At 38.6% G+C, this 19,938-nt stretch overlaps 1 protein-coding gene across 2 annotated transcripts in view; it reads right to left on the reverse strand.

Annotated features, from left to right (window-relative positions):
• The window catches only part of nexmif.S (neurite extension and migration facto S homeolog), a 310,163-nt gene that overhangs the window by 171,860 nt on the left and 118,365 nt on the right, over window positions 1–19,938 (reverse strand). Inside the window, exon 2 of one of the 2 annotated variants that reach the window (XM_041574514.1) lies at window positions 11,782–11,913. The exons of the other annotated variant lie outside the window; for it this stretch is intronic. The gene's annotated coding sequence lies outside the window, so the exon portion shown is untranslated. The remainder of the gene's footprint in view (window positions 1–11,781; window positions 11,914–19,938) is intronic. 2 annotated transcript variants of the gene reach the window in all.

Raw genomic sequence — 19,938 nt, forward strand, 5'->3', positions numbered from 1 at the left:
CGATTTTGTACACATTACAGTGGCAGGTGGTCACTCCTAGTCTTCCTAAAGTCAACAACCATCTCCTTTGTTTTGTCTACATTGAGAGACAGGTTGTTGGCTCTGCACCAGTCTGTTAACCGCTGCACCTCCTCTCTGTATGGTGACTCGTCATTATTGCTGATGAGACCCACCACGTTCATGTCATCAGTGAACTTTATGATATGGTTTGTGCGGTGCGTGGCTGCACAGTCATGTGTCTGCAGAGTGAACAGTAGAGGACTAAGCAGACAGCCTTTAGGGGCTCCAGTACTCAGTGTGGTGGTTCTGGAGATGTTTCCAATCCTGACTGACTGAGTTCTGTCGGTCAGGAAGTCCAGAATTCAACTGTAGAGGGAGGTGTTCAGTCCAAGCAGGCTCATCTTTTGATGCTGAGGAATAGTGTTGAATTCTGAACTGCAGTCTATGAACAGCATTCGAACGTAGGTGTCTTTTTTGTCCAGATGAGAGAGGGCCAGAAGGAGGGTGGTGGCTATTGCATCATCTGTTGAGCGATTTTGACTGTATGCGAACTGTAGGGGGTCCAGTGCTGGTGGCAGCAGGGTTTTGATGTTTTTCTTGACAAGATTCTCAGAACACTTCATGATGATGGGGGTGAGTGCCACAGGAGGGTAGTCGTTGAGGCAGGACACTGATGACTTCTTTGGCACGGGGACAATAGTGGTGGTTTTGAAGCACTTTGGAACAGTGGAGGGGATCAGGGAGATGTTAAAGATGTCAGTGAAAATATCTGCCAGCTGATATGCACATTCTCTTAGCACTCTGCCAGGGATATTGTCTGGTCCTGCAGCCTTCCGTGGGTTTACTCTTTCTAGAGTAAACCCACGTCAGCCACCATCAGACGCAGTGTCTGGTCACTAGGCAGAGTGATGGTCTTCCTCATTCCTGTGTTGTTCTGTGCTTCAAACAGTGCATAAAAGTTGTTCAGCGCATCTGCAACGGAGGTGTCACTGTCACAGGCAGATGGTATTGACCTGTAGTTTGTGATAGCCTGGATGCCCTGCCACATGCGCCGTGTGTCGCCTTTCTCCTGGAAGAAGCTATGTATTCTCTGAGTGTATGCGCACTTAGCTACTCTGATGGCACGAGAAAGTTTGGCTCTCGCTGTTCTCAGGGCGACTTCGATACAGTTAGAAGGGGACCTGTTTCCTTATCCTGCCTAAAGTTATGCCCCTTGGTGTTCTCACAGTGACCAGTAGATGGCACTGTGCTAAAGTATAAAGTCCTGGGCAGCCGTGTTCTCAAGGTCCATTTTGTGCTAGCTCTGGCCTGAGCAGGCAGGCAAAGCTGCAGTGGAACCTAGACAGGTCAGGTCTAGTAAGGATAGGCTACTCACCTTTGGAGGTCACTCTAGGAGTGACAGATAGGCTATTTAGCTGAGCAGAGAGGCTCCTCTGAAGATTGTGTGTGGGATTATGATCACGGGTACCAAATGCCCAGAAGTAGGGACTAAGTGTACAGACCTAGGGATGTAGAGATTCCCCTCAGGTTCCACTTAGGGAAAGGCTGAAAGCTGTGTGTACCCCGAGCAGCTGCTGCTTATGTTCTCATCCCTGTGGGGACTGATACTGACCAAAGGTGTTGTGAAAATATATGTCTATCCACTGTTGCTGTATGATCCTGTTTGCTCTGTATGTACACTCTATTATGGACCACTGGCCCCAAATATTATATCCTGCACCCAATTACAGTTATACTACACCCTGTCTCCACACCGTTTGCGAGGGCTAACTTCCTAAGAATTAAGGTCTCATCCGGAGCACATGAGTGGAGTGGAGCTTATAGTAGAGGACGGTGCACTCAGTTTACTATAGCACTACAGTAGCATTGCATATTCTTTTACACAACTACATTTTCAAAATTCTGTGTGATGAAATATTCATCCTTTATTCTTTTTTTCTAAACAGCATGAAGCATTACATTTTTAACTGTTACATATGCCGAATTTCCACCATTTGGGGCTCTTCACCTATAGGTCCAGACAAAAATATGGGTTATCATACTGTTTAGGGTGTGTCACCATAGTCCCCTTTAATAAAGGGATATTTGTTTTTACTGTAGTAGTTCAAAGCGCATCAATAGTTCATAGCTCTTGGACTTAATCTGGTCACATTTCAAACAGGTTATGGAATCCTGGGCTATCTAGTTTACATCTTGTGAGCCCTATTCCATATAAGTTATGAAATCGTAGGCTATCTAGTATACTTCTAATGGGACCCATTTCAAAAAAGTTAAGGAACTGTGGTTTATCTGGTAGGAAGTATGGTGCCACAGTGGGTAGCACTTCTGATATGCAGCACTGGGGTCCTGAGTTCTATCCTAGCCAGGGCAAGGTGTTTGTATATTCTCCCTGTGTATGCATGGAGTTCCACCTACACTCCAAAAACACACATTCAGGTTAATTGACTTCTTACGAAATTGACCATAGTGTGTGTGAGAGAATGTAATCGAGACCTTTGATTGTAAGCTCCACTGCAGCAGAGAAATGTGTTGGTGCTATATAAATAACAGTTTCAGTCACAGTACTTGTGCCCATTAATGAACATATTTTAGTCCCCAAAACTTCCAAAAAAAATGTGATGAAAGACAAGATGGGGAACAATACAAAATTGAAGAGGAGCAAGATAGATGCTATAGATTGTGTGATTGTTTATAAAGTATTGGGATCTAGTTGTATATCTGGCTTAAAATAATTATTCTCTTTATCATTTTTATAGTTCTACCACTTGTACACACACTGCATCACAAATAATTATTGAAGCACAATGTTTTAGGTCAAGTGATAATAAACATCAATGGGCTTTTTTCGATCCTATAATTTTCAGCTCTTTCTGCATCAACTTTAGCAAATAATTTCAGGCTGCCAGACAGCTGTTCATGCTGGAATCATGTTGACTTTTGGTCCATTTGCATTGCTAGCAAAGCAGCAGGTGAAAACAGGTCCGTTAAACAGAGAATGAAACTTAGGAGTCCTGGAAACACAAGACACAGCACTAATCCCCTAAAACAAAGGGACAAGATAAATCAGCAGGATATAAGCAGGAATGCCAAAGCCACATTTTCTGTGGGTTATAACCATTCTAATCTAAACAAGAAACCTGATATATCCCCCAAATGTGTTTGAATCAGGATATTTATAACATATAAAAAATGTAGGCTGAGGTTGTTTAACTGGTCACATTAGTTGGCAGTGTGTATATACATAGTAAGAAGGACTTTCTTCAAAGTACAAATTAGCAATACACACTCTCTGCGTTCCTGTGTAAATGACAACACTATTGCAAGATACTTCTTGCTGGATGGCAGCCGCTGACCCAGGGGTCTTGGCATAGCTTGTGGCAATTTACAAAGCAAAGCCATTCGAGGGCAAGGGTGAAGCAGAAGATAATTGGAAGAATGAGCATGAGGTAGGGATTTGTTTACTTCTGTGTAGATGCTGTCTGTTTTTATATATTTCTCTAGTGGGCGCGTCACAGCAGCACTATAATTTCTATCTCAGAATGCAGAAAAATGTGTTCATATATCAGAGAAGAGAAATGTCAAAGGCAGGGACCCAGCTACATTTTGATACATCCTTTTTCAGTCTTGGATCTATGGCTTTTGTATTTGTTCAGTCAGTGGACTGATAAGAATAATACAGGTATGGGACCTGTTATCCAGAATGCCCTGGCCTGGAATCTTTCTGTAATTTGGATCTTCATAAAGTATCCTTAAGTCTACAAAAAAATCATGTAAACATTAAATAAATCCAACAGGCTGGTTTTTCTTCCAATAAGGATTAATTACATTTTAATTTGAATAAAGTATGATGTATTGTTTTAATATTACAATGAAAAAGAAAATAATTTTCTGGATTACTTGGATAAAATGGATTCTATGGGAGATGGCTGTAGTTTGGAACTTTCTGGATTATGGGTTTCTGGACAACTGATCCCCTACCTGTATGTTAAGTAATATAAATGGTGCTTTTGCTTATACACAGCAATAAAGATAAGATTGTTTTAAGAATCAGTGAGATCCTAATTTATAGAACTTATATTGAGAGATATGTACCCACTGTTGAATAATACAAGATTAGAAGTGACAATGACAATATAAAGAGAGGCAGAAGGCCACAGGCCAAATGCATATATACAAGTAATAGTTTCAACTAAATTAGATTTTGTGCCAAACACCCCATACATACTCAGAAGCATCATTGTTTGGGTAAAAGTGGCACCTGGTAAAATGGGCAGTGGCTAAAGAACTCTCAATTTTTAAAGTGAGAATGTTATGTCACATACAAGGTACTGTTTTATTATTACAGAGAAAAGGAAATCAATTTAAAAAATGTGGATTATTTTGCTAAAATGGAGTCTATGTGAGACAGCCTTTTTGTAATTCAGAGCTTTCTGAATAACTGGTTTCTGGATAACTGTTTCCATACCTGTGCTACTAAATGATTTTTAGTAGATTTAAGATAAAGGGATAGTAATTACAGAATGACCTCTTATCCAGAAAACCCCAAGGCCCATGAATTCTGGATAATAGGTCCCACAAGAGATGGCCACCAGTTTGAAGTAGCAAGTAGAACTCAGCTGAAGGTACTATACACTAGAAAAGTGTTCAGTATAACATACAGAAGCAGAAAAGTAAGTGAAACAACCCCCTTTATATAGAAGTCCCCCTTCTCATCTGTACTCAGTATAGGTAAAGCTATATTGTCCATGCAAGATTCCCTATGGAAGTTCCTGCTCATGTGTATATATGCATAACATAAAAGAATGTCAATGCTTTGTGCACACATCATGCTGGGGTTTCAGATATTACTGCATATTTAGAGGAAAATAAAGCTATTTTACAGATATGCCTTTTTTCTCATATCTCCACAGAATAGCAACTATTGTTTCATGTAATTAAAGCCAGTCACAATTCATCTAAACATGGCTATTTATGTTTTATATGCGTTGTAAGCAGTAATTTATGATTATACAATATAAAGTGCTATGAGCAATATCCCTCTTGATTACCCATTAGCTGCATGAATGTGTTGCATGAATGGAAGGAGATGTGTACAACTATGTAGAAATACACCTTTTCATATTGTGCTTTGGGATGAAATAAGGTGGTAATTAGCATGTGATGGGAGCAGGGAGATTTTTATAAATATTCCCTATTCCAATATACAAACTCTTAATTATGTGACTTTAAAGCACTGGACAGATAAAAGTTTTTCTTTCTCACATTTTATTATGTAAATTAAGGTTTGTATTTACTTTGAATCCAATATTGAGCTGCCTAACTCTCTAAACTAGGCAAGATGCAAGATAATCCTCCCTACCAGCATTAGATAAGATAGGGAACAGAAGTGGATATGAAGTGGCTGTATGAGCATCTGACATCTGAAATTAAACATTTTGGCCTGAACATTAGGGGGCAGGGCAATTATGTAGGGCAGTAAGGGGGTGGGACAGGTGCTGCAAATGGGTGGATTTGGTAGAGCTTGGATGAGTAAGGGCCTGGTTTAGTTTCAAGGGCTAAAGCATGCATTTTTAAAGCAAACTTGCTTGACTCACTATTCTTGATTTTACACTGTTGCCAAAGGCTTTTCTAAACAACCAAACATCTCTGTATCTACCCATTGGAATTACTGTGTAATACTGGTAAGTGCTAGATATCTGACATGAGATGAACCTAAAATAGTCAGTTTCAAGGAAAGTTTATACCTTTAAGTGCAATCTCTTATGTTTTCCAAGATTTAGTATATTGTAGAATGCCCCATTCCTAGCAATTTTGCCATTGGTCTTCATTATTTATTTGCAAGATTTTGAATTATTTGCCTTCATCGTCTACATCCAGCTTTCAAATTGAGGCTCCTGACCCCAGCATCCAAAACATATTGCTCTGCTTACAATTTTATTATTATTTGATACTTTTTATACCTTATCCTGCTATTCAGTCCCTTTCATATTCATATTCCAGTCTCTCATTAAAACCACTGCCTGGTTGCTGAGGTAAACAACCTTAGCAACCAGATAGCTGCTGAAATTGCACACCGGAGAGCTGCTGAACAAACAGCTAAATAACTGAAAAAACACAAATAACAGGCAAATGAAAACCAATTGCAAATTGTCTCTTAATATTAATGTTTATGACATACTAAAAGATAATTTATAGGCGAATAACCCCTTTAATACTAATAGCCACCTCTGGCACTGTTGCAGAACTACAATACACTACATAACTGCAGCAGAATGGGTGGCATGTGAATTCTGCTAAAACTGGAGAAAATGTTTCCAGTCTCTGTGACAGAAATTTCACAACATAATTAGCAAACTAATCTACTAAGAAACCACCACACGGTACTAGTTTAGTCATTCACACCACATATTAATAAGAAGTCATTTTTTTCCTTTACCTTTCAGGGTCCCCTCAGACTTCAGGCTTTACATAAATAGAACATTTTAATTTCAAATTCTGACCCTTATCTAATGTCTGAGTAGATATTACTTAATCTCAATCTCCCTTAGGTCGGTATCATGTCATTATCATTAAATGTTGATAATCATGCTTGCATGGTACATTTTCTCATTTGTACAATAGCCTTTTGCTTCTAGGGATTCAAGGCATGTACACAACTACATGAAAAGTAAGAAAACACTGGCACAGCATGGGTTGCTTCTAGCAGGGAAATCCCTTGCTCATTTATTGCGGATGCAACGTTCCGGGTGTAACCCCTTTGTCAAGCATGTGATAAAACGTTGCATCCGCAATAAATGAGCAAGGGATTTCCCTGCTAGAAGCAACCCATGCTGTGCCAGTGTTTTCTTACTTTTCATGTGGATTTTGAGGTAGCCAAACGCCTCCTTCACTGAGCACCTGGGATTCGATTTGATTAGGAAGGCCAGGGTGTGCTAGGGTAATTTCTTCTTTGATGTACACAACTACTGCATGGCAGTGGCAAATGTTCAAGTAAATAGCCTGTTGTCTCCTAATTAATGTCCTAGGCACAGCATACAGCTAGAAATGAGCCCTATGCATTTACATTCAGAGCCATTTTCGGAAGTTTCAGTACATGCGCAGTTGGAGTAAATTTCCAGTACCAAACAACTGCGAATGTGCTGAAAGTCACGAAAATTTCTGTAAATTTTTTGGAAATCTTTGTGACTTTTTGTGCGTTGTTCGGTACTGGAAATTTACTACAACTGCGAATGCGACAAAAATGCCGTCAAGATACGAATATTACCGGAGAAGAAGAAGATGATGGCTGCCGTGAACACCAAGGCCAAAATCTGCATGGAGGGGTGAGTAAAATATATGGGGCAGGGAGGGTTTTTTTATATTACAGGTTGAATTCTCCTTTAAGTACCATGTTGCTCATGTCTTCCCTGTTGGGCATAGCAATCAGTTAGCTGCAGCTTGTTTTATGGAGCTGTGGATTTCTCCTTCTATCCTTTCCCCTCTTGCGGCATGAGATTGAAGTAGACAAGTGTGAAAGAATCAGAGGCATCGGCAGTGCCGGCGCATCCAGAGAGGACAAGGACTGACAGGTTTAGGGTGGAAACACTCATGTCATCTCTGGGGGAAGCAGGGAAAGGAAAAATACAGTATTCCTATGTGTGAGTGTTCTCCCTTTCTTTCTGTATACACATAAGTGTATGTTTGTGCACATTGATTATTTCAGTTTGTGTGCTTATACAGGTATACTATTATCCAAAATGCTCGGGGACCTGGGGTTTTCCAGATAATGACTCTCTCCGTAATGTAGATCTTCATACCTTAAGTCTACTAGAACAGGGGTCCCCAACCACCGGTCCAGGGACCGGTGCTGGGCTGTGGGCTGTGTCAAACTGGGCCTCCTCTGGTCCTGGCTGCAGTCTATAATAGCTCAAACAATTAAAAAGGCCCTAATTACCTGCACTCTTCGCTCTCAGAAGCACCATCACCATGGTGACAGCTGTGTAAAGCCCAGAAAACTTTCTACTGATTGCGACAAGGACCAAAATGCTGTTTGGACAGTGTTTTTGGCAAGCCCGAAATGCACCCACGCATCAGCCCGTCCCCACCCAGTCCTCGGAAAAATTGCCTTGCTTTAAACTGGTCCTTGGCGCAAAAAAGGTTGCGGAGTGCTGTAAACATTAAATAAACCCAATAGGCTGGTTTTGCTTCCAATAAGGATTAATTATATCTTAGTTTGGATCAAGTACAAGGTACTGTTTTATTATTACTGAGAAAAAGGAAATCATTTTTAAAAATTTGGATTAAAATTATTATATTTTAATCCAAATTTTGCACGATATACATACAGTTTATAGGTTTATAGGTTTATAGCTCCCACCCAGTTTATTACTATTTACTGAAATACTGATTCAGGGTGACTCATGTAAAATAGGCAATAGGATGTGGACATGCACAGAAGATTCTGAAGCTGTTACTGCCAGTACAAGGGCCAGATTTATCAAGGGTCGAATTGAAAATTTTAATTTCGAGTTTATTTTAGTGTTATTCGACTAGGGAATAGTCCAAAAAATCAAATTTCGACATTTATCATGTACTGTCCCTTTAAGAATTCAAATTCGACTATTCGCCATCTAAAACCTCTAAAAATCAAGTTGTTTGGTGGACTTTTGAAAAAAAAATGTTTTTTTGGTGAAAAAACTTGAATTGAATCGAATTCGGTTTGAGTTTGCAGCTTGATCCTATTCATCCGTTTTTAAAAAAAATCTTTTTTTAATAAATTTCGTTTGGTCGGGTTTTTTTGAATTTGATGGGAGTCTTTAGAAACTCCCATAAACTCAAGATTCAACCCTTGATAAATGTGCCCCTAAGTGTTATGCAGAGTTTCAACGCACTGATACGCTCCTGTGCAAAAAGGGGTCAGCAACCGCTTCCCCTGGTGCCTCTACTAACTCCTACCCTAGATAGAAATGCTAACATCACAGGTAATGTTCTTGAAAACGATACAGTTTTTTTAAAATACATACATTACAAATGTACTTTAAATTAACTAATCTGTTTTTATAACTACATTTATGTGAAGGTGAACAACCCCTTTAAGCCAGGGGTGCCCAAGAGGTAGATCAGGATCTACCAGTAGACTTTTATCTGGTGATCAGTAGATCTCAAGTGTCAACAGCTTTTCTATATCAACCTCCCATTTCATGCTTTTCATTCAGATATTTATTATGTTATGGTTACATAAGAAATAGTTGTTTGTTAAATTTCGCAATATAAATTCCCTCATACAGTAAATCAATATAATATTTAAGTAAAATTTTCTTTTCAAAACCTTTTTTATTGGTTATACATACAGTATTTGTTTTCAATGAAACGTAATTTTTCTTTGTCTTTAACTTTCAGACAGATGCTCTCCTACGCAGAGGGGAGTGCTTTCAACGCATACAGATACACTGTATATGCAAAAATATTTGTACATTGTTTCATGATATATTTATACATAAAAATAAAAAGTACAAGAATGTAACCCATATTCCAATAAAAGTTATCAATTGAACTGTATTGTCCATCTCCTTATTTTTTTTTTTTCTCTTTGTGTAACAGTTTACATTTACTTAGGGGTTCCTTAATAGGTTTAATTTCAAGGTCTCAAACCTCCATAACATTACTTTTACTCTCATTTACTTTTTGTGTGTAGAGGTGTTAAATATATAGTGAATAAAGTACCCCCTCTTGTAAAATATAAGGATATTATTAGTTACCGAGGAGTTTCATGACCATATAAAAACACGAGGCCGAAGGCCGAGTGTTTTTATACAGGTCATGGAACTCCGAGGTAACTTCTAATATCCTCATATTTTACAACTGGAGGTACTTTATTTATTATAATACACAAATTTTAGTGAGTCATGTGACAGAAATGACATCACTACTCACCGTTTATAACTGATGACATCACTACTCACCGTTTATAAGGATATAATTTACAGGATATTCATGGCTTTTGTGTATTATATATTATTAATGTTACATTCTGATGTATGTTATCCAAGGTGTCCAGATTTTGGTGTAGGTATTATACGTATCTGAGGATATTCTCAATAGTCTCTCATTTAACATTATCCGGTTCATTTTAAGACAAAACATAATAATGGGAATTGAGAGATTCTTCCAGGAGGCAACTATAGTTTGTTAAAGATAAAGATAAATTGTATCAATTTTCATGGGGTTTATTTGGAGCTGGAATTGTTTTATTGAGTAGGGCTTGAGTGGGATCTTTCCGGGGTTTGATCCCGATGATTGAATCTATTAATGTAAATATCAAAATCTGACAGCTTCTTTGCATTGCCACCAAATATGTAACATTGACCCTTCCCCACCACAGTTTTGAAAGCAAAGTGGGCTGGAATTGGGGTAGTATTTATGTAGTTTGACTGGGACCATATACCATCCTGAAATCACTTTATAATGTTTCCTGTGCCAAAGTATTAATTGAGCTTTTGGTTGTATTTTCCCAGATTTGTTGGCATGTTGTTATGTCTATTGTTATATGCAATTCTCTTTCCCATTGCTTAATATAAGCTTGGATTGGAGGTGTTGCTGAATATAATATTTCCTTATAAAGTATAGATATTAATCCTTTGCTATATGGAAATTGTATACATAGCTGTTCCCAGGCCGTTAATGTTAATATATTATTGCATTCTTTCAGCATTTTTCTAAGATAGTGATGAATTTGCATGTACTTGTAGTATAGTGTGCTATAGTGTGTTATAGTGTGCCGTTATGTAAGCCCAGTCTTTGATACCATATAGTCCCAAAAATTGGGTTACATAACTCATATTGTTTGTATGCCACCATTGAAAATTTCTCTCTTGTAATCCTGGGACAAAATTAGGATTCCCAATTATGGGCATAGCTGGACAATGCAGGGATTTCAGAACAGTTTTTTGCTCCCAGATGGCTAAAGCCATTTTAATGACTGAAGAAGAGGTTGTAGGTCTTTCTTGTTTAGGGATCCAAGGTAGAACTGCAGAGTTTATCTGTTTAACCCATTCAGCTTTAATTTGAGCCCACAGTGGGGGATTTGGGTGAAAGAAATGGATTAATGGCATAATCTGGGCTGCCTGATAATAGTAATATAAATTAGGAACATTCAATCCTCCTTTATTTTTTGTTGCAGTTAGGGTTTTTTTGCGATAATCGTGATTTTTTACCTCCTCATATGAATTTTATAAATTTCCTTTGAATTGCGGTTAAAATATTTTGGGATTTCTATTGGTAGCACCCAAAAAAAATATAAAACCTTAGGTTAATGCTCCATCTTTATTGCATTTATCCTACCAAAGCACAATATTTGCAGTTTCTTTCCAAAGTCGGGGGTAGTTTGGCTGATATATCCCTTCCAAGTTTGTGTTATTTTTACCCCTAGGTATTGAAGAGATTTATCTTTCCATTGCAAATCAAAACAAAGTTGGATCAACTTTTTACGTACCTGGGTTATTCCAATGGGTAATGCTTCAGATTTTGTCAGGTTTATTTTGCAAGCCCGAAAGGGTTTTTCAAGCTAAAGTGCAACCACCCTCCCATCCCTCATAAACACAGTGCTACAAAGTAAAATGTGATAGCATATAATATTGGCCATACACAAAAAACAATAGCTCCCTGATATAGTACAGTGTAAATCAAATTGATACCTATAAGAAGAAAAAATGCCCCAGAGCATGATAAATTCCATCATTGCTTATCTAACAACAGTGTGCCACCCACCAACATGAGGTCTAACATCATTCTTCAGTTTCTAACCTTCTTAGTCAAGGATTCTCATGTTGATGTTCCAATCACACGTCCTCCTGGAGCCTTGCCCCCTTCTCTAAAATGTATTCTTATGATGTCATGAATCAGAGCTGCTAATGGTGGAGTTGCAATATTGGGGTCCTAGAGAAAGAAGAGATAAAATATAAAGCCCTTCATCATTAACACGATCTATGGATTGTATGCTTAATTCTGCCTGGTGCAGACGAATACCTGTATAAAAATAAAGGCCCATGTTCACTTGTGCAATACACAGGCCCCATATCACAATAACAATTTCCCTAAATCAATATTTTCTTTCTACCATTTATCTCTGCCCCAGAAATGGCGTGGTTAATTCTCAGTGCAGCTTTTCTTTTGTTCTTTGGTTGTCTGAACCTTATTTTGTTCACATTCAATCTATCAATATTGATACTGTGTGGGCCACTCACCAGACTTTTAGCCCAAACAATGGCATTTGAAATGGCACTGTACTACATAGCAAGTGTACAAGGACTGTGAAAAATATAAGGTTCCATGGTGATAGACAGCCCTGCATGTAATCCTTAAGCAGGTGTTGATGCTCCTTAGTACCTTGCACTGAATGACACACAAGCTAAGGGTGTTCCAGGGGATGCCCAGGTGGCACCCACCCCTCCTGTATGCAGCACTGCCAAACAAAAATGGACAGGAGAGGCACAGGTCATTGCATTTTAGCCTAGGTTACAACATGTAAATTCAGCCAGGGAAAACTGCAAAAAACAGGTTGCTTTGCACCCTATTTTTATAAATCAACCCCAATATTTATAATATATATAATGTGAATGCTACAAGATACATTTAATGCTTGGATTTATATTTAGATTAGATTTAGATTTAGTGGCCCTTCAATGCCCATGCTCTGTTCTCGCTCAATCCAATCCCCAATTGCTGTGTAACAAGGCCATAAAACGAATTCATAAAACATTCTTTTTCTTATATCTTCTTCTTATATCTGTAGAAATACATAATATAAATCTTTCCGTTTCTGAAAGCCAAATTCCTGGAAAAATGCTTCGAATTTCAAACCCACAATGACTGACTCAAAGGGAAAGATAATTACACACCAGGCCCAGTGGTGTTTACCATCTTTATATTTCTGCAAATATTTTCACTGGCACTGACAAAATGTTTAATCATAGATATTAGCAATCTTTTCAAGTACATCTTTTGCCCATTTCCAGCTGGGTTTAAAGGGTTTTTATAGACTTGGTTTAATTAATACCAATATCCTTCCCAGTGACAAATAATGATATAGAGACTCCTGCATACACATAAGAGTGACACTTTTTAAGCAAATATTTAGAATTCCTGCAAGCCACAGGGTCACTGAAATTAACAGTCATAGTTTCTACCTTTATATGACAGTTACAAGTGGGATTTCTCCAGGCTTGTATTTCACTAGCCACCCAATCAAAATATTTTGTTTTAATAACAGGGAAGAAAGACAAGAAGAAGTATAGTTAGTCATTTTTCCAGGACTGGTGGCATCCTATTTGCTTCCTGCTTTAATCCAAAATCAATATTCAGTGCTTTACCCCACTAATTCATATAATGATACCCAAAGGACATATCATTTTGTTACTTAATTATGCTACTGTCTGATATTCTCTTAGGGTTATGCAGTTTTAATTCTAATTTAAGGGGTACAAGATACTACAGAAGCAAAAGCAAAATGTAAAGCTTGTAATGGTTCCACGGGACTGTGGACAATAGCAAATCCACCAGCTCCTGGGGGTCAGAAGTACAGAGAACAAAGCAGAGGGTTTGGGCCCTTAAAGAAGAGTAACACCAAAAAATGGAAATGTTTCAATGCAATGCCAATGTACTGGTGCCCTGACCTGGAACAAATGATGTGTTTGCTCCAGAAACACTACTATAGTTTACATATACAAGCTGCTGCGTAGCCATGGACACAGCCATTCAAGCACAGGATACACGGTAGATAACTGATAATTACTGAATAATCCCATTGTATGCTACAGAGTTTATCTCTTATCTGCTGTGTATCCTGTGCCTTTTCTCATCTTTCAATGCTGAATGCTGCCCCATGGCTACACAGCAGCTATTAGTATATTCACCAGTGCAGCACAACAGGACATTATATTTTCATTAGGTGGTGTTACTGTCCCTTTAAATAATTTTTCCTGTGGGGCCTAGGAACATCAATACATGCCACAACTGATGTGCAACTCTGCAGTCATGAAGCTTCTCAAAGACCATTGTTTTCAATCAATACTTGTAACAAAGGTCTCTCCTGCCTCAAGCCATGCTTGGAATGGAATGGAATCTTACTTGTCTTATAGTCTGCTCAATGCCTACTCATACTTCTATACTTGGGAAGCATCTGCATTGCACAATATATATCTCAGTAAACCACTACAGTCTCTGTAGCCTTTCATTAGTACCTTTGTCTACCTACTTGTTTCTTTTAATATGCCTACAATTTTATTTATGTGCCACTTCTGCATTGCAGCATTTGCCAAAGACTTTTTGGTGCATGCTGCTCCAGCAATATTTCAAAAGAAATGTCATTAAGTAACCATTCATCAAATTATTTTACAGCTTGCACACAAATATAAACCAGTGGAGCTAGATAAATAAATCCTATTATTTTACTCTATTTGTTTGTTTATCATAGCTGAGTTCATTTGAAAAATGCACATATTTTATGTTGAACACCCCAGACCATTCAATTTCAGACCATGGTATAAATGTAGCTGTCCAAAGGGCTTTTATGTCATAAAGTCTCTTTTACACGATCATTTTAAATCTGGACAAAAGCATCAGATTCTGAGCCGTCAATATCGAAAAAAAGTTTGACCCAATTGTTCTGCCCTACAGGGATTGCTCAATCGTTCTCACATAGCTTCATTTTACTGAAAGTTTCACAACCGAAAAGCAGCCGAAGTCATTGGTGCTCACTACCTAATTACCATAGCAAAGGAAATCCAGAAGCTCCTGGTTCTGCAAAAATAACATTTTTAAACTAAGACACCATATGAATAATTCATCTTTTGACTTTTCAAGATTATCCCTAATTCACTCCTTCTACTTCACATGTTCTCTTGCTACTCATAATCGATCAATACTCTTGCTCAGACACCCCTGGGGTGCACTAAAGTGAGAAATGTCAATCAGCCTGGAAGAAAAAAAGTGAGGTACTTCCCATATTACATAATGGAGACATTGCAAGCAATTAAAAGAGTTGGCTTCTATCGTAATTGTAGGCATACGTAATGCTGCTCTTCTATTTTATTTCCTTTAAATAGAAAAATACAATACTTTTATTGCAAAACAGTCAATCACCTGCATTTTTAGATGCACATTTGTATCATTTGTATTACTTCCTTACGGTGTGGGGTCCTTGGTTTTGTTCTAACCAGGATACTTTCTCCAAGGAGTTGAATGTTTTTTCTCCGTCTGTGTTTCTTTCCCCCTATTGTCCAAAAACATACTGATTGGGAAATTGGCTTCTGAGCAAATTAAGCACAATTGGTGCATTTCTGGGACACCAAACTTCAAGATCCTATGTGACCTATGTCCAGTAATGCAAACTGTTTTCTCCTTTAAGATGGAAAAACTGCCAATATGGTTGTCCAGTCTAGACGTATTTCACAATGGGCCAGATTCAATCCAATGAGAGCAACCTAGAAATTAGCGAAGCAATTAATATGGGATACATTTTTCTTATCATTGCAACCAATAAGAAGCTAGAATTTACTGGTCATCTGTAATACTCACATCTGGTTACAAGACCTAAAGAAGTGTTGTGCCTTATATTACATCAATGTCTAGTTACAGAACATGGATCTTCAGCGTTCAAGTCTGCTGCCAGTACTCTGATCTTAAAGATGCACTAAGGATGATGGGAGTTGTAGTTGAAAAGTAACAATTGGGGTATCCTTGCTAATGACGATACAGCCTGCTCCAAAATAGTAGATAATAGGTTTTATTAATATTTGTTTAGTACCACAGTTAATCCTTGGTTTCCAATATCCTCTAATTAAATAATCTTCACTGCAATCATTTGTTTAGTCCCTGTGTTCTGAGTGGGCGGGGGCCCTACGTTGTCAGATGCAGCATTATTGCACAGCCAGAACAACTTCATACGCCCAAAAGAGTGTCTTGTCTGAGCAGATACAAGTCTAGAAATGTACTGAATTCCAAAGCAGTGTATCGCTGGAAATCAAATATTCCCCTTTTCATCTCCTCTCCATTAAGGGAATGACAAGACAGCCAATTATTAAATGCTTGTCTGCTCTGCACCGATGGCTCGAGCTCACCGAAAAGATAAACACATTTAATTATTTCTAACTTGTTACTTTACATTTTCCAATATTCTTCAAAAAGCAATCGAATTTGCAGCAAAGCAAAAGCAACATTTAAGCTAGAAAAAAATACCTTTTTTTAATATAGCCCGAAAAAGCTATTTCCTTAATACATGAAATGGCTAGGCTCTTTAATCCCGTCTATGTAATACCATTTTTTGGTCCAATTAATACAAAAACTGGAAAGCTATAAATAAAGAACACAAATAGTATATGTATGTTAACATACTCATACAAGCATGCACAATATACAGTTACCATTGCAAACATAGGGGTGAAACATTGTTTAACACTAGTCCCAACCTTCATAAAAGGGGCGCAGTAGATGCAAACCAGTGCAGTTATCCATTGGAACCATTTACTGTTTAATCCCTTTAGGGCAGCACGGTAGTGCAATTGTTAGCATTTCTGCCTTACAGTTTTGGGGTGGTGGGACCAGGACACAATGTGCAGCTTGCATGGGTTCCCATCCAGGTACTCCTAAATAGAACCTGTGTGGGGTATCCACCCACACTTCAAAAGCATGCAGGATTAGGTTAATTGGCTCCTGACTATATTGTGTGTGAATGTGATAGGGGTTTAAAGTGTAAGCTCTGCTGGGGCAGATACTAATGTAAATGATGAACAATCCATGCAAGATATGTCACTCTATATAAAGAATGATATTAAGAAGTAAAAAAAAGAAGTAAAACATCTAGTTGTTGACAGGCTTTTATGGTTTACAGTACTGATGCAAAGTAGAATGGATTCTTAGGAAAGCAATACACAGGTATGGAACCTGTTATCCAGAATGCTCAGGACCTGGGGATTTCCAGTTAAAGGAAAACTATACCCCCAAAATGAACACTTAAGCAACAGATAGTTCATATCATATTAAGTGGCATATTAAAGAATCTTACCAAACTGGAATATATATTTAAGTAAATATTGCCCTTTTACATCTCTTGCCTTGAGCCACCATTTCATGATGGTGTCTGTGCTGTCTCAGAGATCACCTGACCAGAAATACTTCAACTCTAACTGTAACAGGAAGAAGTGTGGAAGCAAAAGACACAACCCTGTCTGTTAATTGGCTCATGTGACCTAACCGTATGGTTTGTTTGGTATGTTTGTGAGTACAGTGAATCCTACGATCCCAGGGGGCGGCCCTTATTTTTTAAAATGGCAATTTTCTATTTATGATTACCCAATGGCACATGCTACTAGAAAAGTATATTATTATGAAAATGGTTTATTTACATGAAGCAGGGTTTTACATATGAGCTGTTTTATGCAATATCTTTTTATTGAGAGCTACATTGTTTGGGGGGTATAGTTTTCCTTTAACAAATACTTCCGTAATTTGGATCTTCATATATTCTACTAGAAAATCATTTAAACATTTAATAAACCCAATAAGCTGGTTTTACTTCCAATGAGAATTATATCTTAGTTTGGATCAAGTACAAGGTACTGTTTTATTATTACAGAGAAAAAGAAAATCATTTTTAAAAATTTGGATTATCTGGATAAAATTGAGTCTATGGGATTCCGTAATTTGTAACATTCTGGATAATAGATTTTTGGATAACAGATTACATACCTGTGCAACCTACATCAGCCTCAATGAGCACCAGTGACCACTAGGAGTTGGGTTTTTTCAGCTAGAATGCTGCATAGCTGATCCTGTCTGGCAGCTCAATGCTTGGTGATGGTATGTGAGAGCAATGTGTCAAATATTATAGTCATGTGCGCAGATGCTCCAAAGAATAAAGTGACAGAAACCAATATAATTCCTACTGGTCTCAGAACTTAGAAAGGTCAGCCGAGCCAGGTTGATGATGGACTGTTCCCAGCCATGCCATTAATCGGTTTGAAGCAGCATCCATAGCAGCACATTCCAACCGGACTGTGGTAGCTTCAGCCATGCGGATCATCTCTGCCCCATCTGCTGTGCATTTAAACCCTGTCACATTACAGTGCCGAATTAGGTCTACAGTTAAAGAAAAACCTATAGCCAAAGCAAAAGTAGTTCTATGTTAAAGAACCATTTGTACATAGACTATTAACAGAAGAAGGTATATTTTAACATTGCTTAGAATTGTGAGGGTGTTATCATTGTACAAAAGACAAATGTGTTGTAAGAAGGTCTGACAAACTGTGTGTGTGAGTAATAGAGACTATATATGAGCCCGTGTATAGCTGTGTAACTGCATTAATTATTAAATCGTATAGGTACAGGTTGGCTGTGGGTTTTGCCTACAACCATTCTCCCAGTGCATTTGCCACAAAGGACATTACCCCCTACAGTTCTTGCCCTGCTGCTCCAGTGAATTCCCCACCTCTCCATGGCATCACTCTAATAACTCTCTGCCTCATGTCATATATCTGTATAGATAGAAGTATCTATAATATTATAATATATACTTACACACCTCACCCCCTCTCCTGGGCCTGTCCTGTTTCCACATCAATATTGTTTCTTTTTGGATGACTCATCTATTAAAGGAGAATTCAACCTGTGGGGGGAAAAACGTACCCCCCTCCCCAGGTAGACCCCCTCCCTCCTCCCCCAGGCTAACTACACCCCCCCAGGGAAAAGCCCCATACATAATACTTACCCCTCACCACAGATTCTTCCAGCGGAGTTGCACGCATACATCTTTCGCGTCCTCTGTAAGCTGACTGAGAGATTGGCAATTTCCACATAATTCCGCGCATGCACAGTTGTCGCATACCGGCAAACTCCTCCAACTGCGCATGCACAGATCTCTCAGTCAGCTTACAGAGGACGCGGAAGATGGATGCGTGCAACTCCGCTGGAAGAATCTGCGACAAGGGGTAAGTATGGAGTATGGGGCATTTCCACGGGAGGGTACTTAGCCTGGAGGGAGGGGGGGGGTCTACCTGGGTGGGGGGGTATGGGTTTTTTCCCCACAGGTTGAATTCTACTTTAACCCTTCTACCTCTCTGGGGACAATGCAGCTTTCCCCTAGACTGAAATATAATGTATAAACATAGATTCTATGCTAGAGACATGTGGTTGCGCACAACATTTTTTTGCTGTTGTTACTCTACATTATGTACAGTAGAACCCCCATTTTACATTTTTCAGAGGACCAGAAAAAATTATGTAAAATCAGGAAAATGTATTATGCATTACATATTGGTGGGACCATAAAAAATGGTATAAAATATGGAAGAAATTGAACTGGCTTTATAAAAGTCTGTTCTAGCTACTTTCCGTGTGGGTTAATACCACCCATAAGACTCTTTTCTCAGGGGTAAGCCCTTGCAGCGGGGTGGAGGCAGGGTGTAGCGCAACTGTAATCGTGTGCGATGCACAAGAGATTGGGCACCAGTAGTTTTATTTTGCTTAAACCATAAACTGAGTTTATTAACCAAAACCAGAGTTCACAATGGAGTATGGAACATAGAATAACACATAGATCAACCACTATAACAAGATATACTCACTGTCCCAAACATAGAATGACTCTCTGCAGATAGAGTATACGGTAGAGTAACAGCTTGTGAGAAGGTATTTCCCCAATCTTCAGGATTACCTTAGGTGGAACTCAGAAGACTACGTACTCCCCTGAGTCTAACACTTAGGCCCTACTATGGGGTCAGTAATACCCGGGATCTTAATCCCTCTAAAATCTTCGTCTGAGCTTTGAGCTGCTCAACTACATACCCTATCTATCACTCCTAGAGTGATCTATTAAAGGGTATAACTATCACTTCACTAGACTCAGACTGAGTTCCACCACTAACCTCTGCTGCATAACAGAGGAAAGGTTCAGCAGCATGGACACTG

Source organism: Xenopus laevis, chromosome 8S (genome assembly GCF_017654675.1).
Source record: "Xenopus laevis strain J_2021 chromosome 8S, Xenopus_laevis_v10.1, whole genome shotgun sequence".
Lineage (NCBI taxonomy): Eukaryota > Metazoa > Chordata > Amphibia > Anura > Pipidae > Xenopus > Xenopus laevis.